This window comes from Lichenostomus cassidix, chromosome 8 (assembly GCF_008360975.1).
Source record: "Lichenostomus cassidix isolate B80296 chromosome 8, HeHo_3.0, whole genome shotgun sequence".
Lineage (NCBI taxonomy): Eukaryota > Metazoa > Chordata > Aves > Passeriformes > Meliphagidae > Lichenostomus > Lichenostomus cassidix.
In genome coordinates, this window is record NC_139489.1 from 4,423,633 (window position 1) to 4,427,101 (window position 3,469).

Genomic DNA, 3,469 nt, shown 5'->3' on the forward strand with positions numbered 1-3,469 from the left:
GCAGTTTGAGCACCACCTCCCTCCAGCCCTCAGAAACGATCCTGTTTCAAATAGCACCAGCTTTGCACCAAACAAACGTGCAGGAAAACTGAAGGGAGGTGACTCCTAACCCTGGTAACCATCAGCTGGTTTGTTTGTGGATTTAAGCAGGCTTGCAGTTTTCCCAAAATTCTTTATCAGTTTTCATAACTGTTCCTATTAAATGCCTGTCCTTTCAATGTCCTGGTACTGCTCAGCAGCAGCTCTGTGGCAGTTAGTACCAGGGCTGTGAGAGCCTGTGGGGGAAAAAAGGGCTTTTTGATGCTCTTCAATGCCGTCCTTTGGTGCCACTGAACGCCTCTTGCTATTTTTCCTACAGAGACAGAAGTCCTCAGCCTACTTTTGTGTGCAGCTCAAATAATCTGTATGTTATGATCATGCAGTGTGACCAGCAGGATCAGGGCAGTGATTGTTTCCTCCTGTGCTCTGTGCTGATGAAGCCACATCTCGAATCTTGTGTGCGTTTCTGGGCTCCTCACAACGCAAAAGACATTGAGGGGCTGGGGTGTGTTCAGAGAAGGGCAACAGAGCTGGGAAAAGGTCTGGAGCACAAGTCTGAGGCTGAAGGAGCTGGAGGGGCTCAGCCTGGGGAAAAGAAGGCACAGGAGGACCTTCTGGCTCTCTACAACTCCTTGAAAATTGGTTGGAGGCAGGTGGGGGTCAGGCTCTGCTTCCAGGAAACAAGGCACAGGACAAGAGGGAGCAGCCTCAAGTTGTGCTGGGAAGGTTTGGATTGGATATTGGGGACAATTTCTTCACAGACAGGGTTATCAAACACTGGAACAGGCTGCCCAGGGCAGTAGGGGAATTATCATCCCCAGAGGGATTTAAAAGCTGTGTGGATGTGGCACTTGGGGTGGTGGCCTTGGCAGTGCTGGAGGAAGAGTTGGACTTGATGGTCTTAGAGGGCTTTTCCAATCTAATCAATTCTATGATTCTGTGTCCCTTTTCCCTGTCTCTTTGGACAAACTGCTGCATCTTCTGCCCAAAAGCCTTCGCATGGTTACCAGCAAGCCCTGCTGGGTAAGGAGCAGAGTGCCAGCAGGGCTGGCAGGGCCATCTGGGATGAATTCTCCCCAAGAGGATGGAGAGCTCCAGCATGGTCAATACCAGGCCCCTGCTTTGCTCCCAGCACAAGCGTGCGTGGGGTGAACTCCCCCAGGGAGCTGATCTAGGGAGGAAAAAAAAACTGATTTAAAAAAAAAAGTTTAATTCTTCAGTCAGATCAGTTCTCCAACCTGTTTTACTGAGTGACAGCAGAAGCACTTGTACTGCACAGCATGCCCAGAACAGCACGAGTGGGTGGATGGGATGGCAGGAGAGGGAGGGAGGGAGGAGAGGAAGGGAAAAGGACTGCTTTTTTAAGAAGCAATAACAGCTTAAACACACTTAAAATGATAATTTAATTGAAGAAACCAGGGATTTTAGTCTCACCAAGATACCAAGGGAACCTTAGCTCTTCCAACCAGATTTGCAGATGATGATTTCTTAAGCCTACATAGATCGTTGGATGATGTTTTGTTCAAATCACTAGAATAACTAGAATTGAAAACCAGCAGCATTTCTAATCTCTATCTCCCCTTCCCCCATCCCCTTCTCATTCCTGGCATCAGTAGGTACACGAGCAATTTTACCATAATCTCAATGGTGGTTCACTCCTCCGCTTTAAAGCAGTTTCACATCACAATCTTTGAGCTCACCTACCCCCTTCTTGTTGCCTAGGGCCTTACAAAAACAAGAGCAAAACATGAAAAACATTGTAAGCACTTCTAATGGTTCTTCATAAAAATAATTTCAAAACAGTATTTACACTGAAGGCATAAATATCCCCTAATTAATAAATGATGCTATTACTCAATAAACCCAGTGCTTGATCACATTCAGATCAGGAATAATTATTTAGGTCCTTCAGAGAGGTTAAAATAACCTCCATTTGGGCATAGGGACTAATTTCAGTCAGCAGATGAACTGATAAATAAAAGCAGATACCATCAAGCAGCTCAGATGGAAGAAAAGCTACTGATCAGTCTAGGCACAAGTGCAACAAATATAATTTGGCTGAAAATAAATTAAGTCTGGAAATCAGGAGGCCATTTCCAAATATGAGGGCTGTGAAGTTCCAGACTGGTCTTTCAATAAAAGCGTGGGACAAAACCCATAAAAGCAGTGTGCCAAAACTTCCACTCCTGGAATTGTTCCAGGCCAAGTTGGATGGGGACCTGAGCAACCTGTTCTAATGGAAGGTGGCTCTGCCCAAAGCAGAAGGATGGGAATTAGGTGATCTTTAAGGTACTTCCAACCCAAACTGCTCTGTTAGTCCACGAAATCATGAAGTGGGGTTCAAAACAAAGTTGTCTGAAGAAGGCTGTAAGGTGTGGCTGGCCTGCCACAGCTGAGCTCTGAACCTTGATCCCTCCCAGTCTGGAGTTCCCAACCATCTCCCAGCTATCTATCATCTAAAGCCGAGGTGAGCATTTCTCCCGCTGGCAAAGAGGAAGAGGCACCACCCGACACTTGTGTTACATCAGCATGGCAGAGTTCTCATGGAACATCCTGATTCCATGTTGCTCTCTGAACCCAGCGGTGCTGTGGCAAAGTCTCTGCCATTCCAGGGTCCCTGATGGCACTGGCTGTGCCAGGACCCCCTGGGGTTGTCACCGGACCTCTGTCACTGTCCTCTCAAGCTCCACATCCCTTGAGGGATTTTAGCTTCAAAAAACAAAGCCTCATCTTTTCACAAAGCCTCGTCTTTCTCACAGGCTTTATTTATCTTCTGTCACATGGTTCCATCATGGACAGGAATTTTCTGCCAGGGTTTTGGAGAGCAAGCCATGTTTTGGAGAGAGGTGTCCCTTTCTTTATTCTAGAAATGGAACTGCATGGTGCTTTGGACTTTCTGTGGGAATCACCAGCACTGCTAGGTTCTCTGGTACCTGAAACGCCATCGGGATGCACCAGTGGGGGATGCGGAGGTGCTTTGCTCCAGACCCCAGCCTAGAGGCACCAGGGTCAGCCCTTGCCCGAGGAACACTGGCCACCATGGGCATGTCCCCAGCCCTGAGGGAGGGGTCCGCTCTGCCTCAGCCCCTGTTCCGTGCCCTGCATCCCCTGGCTCAGACCCTAGCCCTGCCCGGGGGTCTGCCCCGGCTCCCCCAGCCCTTCCCGGGGGTATGACCCTTCCCCGGTCCGCACTCCCAGCCCTGCCCGGGGTCTGTCCCCGCTCCCCCCCTGTCCCCAGCCGGTGACACCCAGCCGGTGACACCCCCGCCCCGGGGGGGCCCGGCGGCCGCGGCGATGAGGGGAGCGCGGGGCCGGCCGCGCGCAGCCAATCGGCGCTCTCAGCGCCTGGTCCGATCTCCGCGGAGCTCCCCTATTGGTCGCTGCCCTCCCCTCGCCTCACGCCTCGGCCAATGGGGGCGGAGGGGCGTGG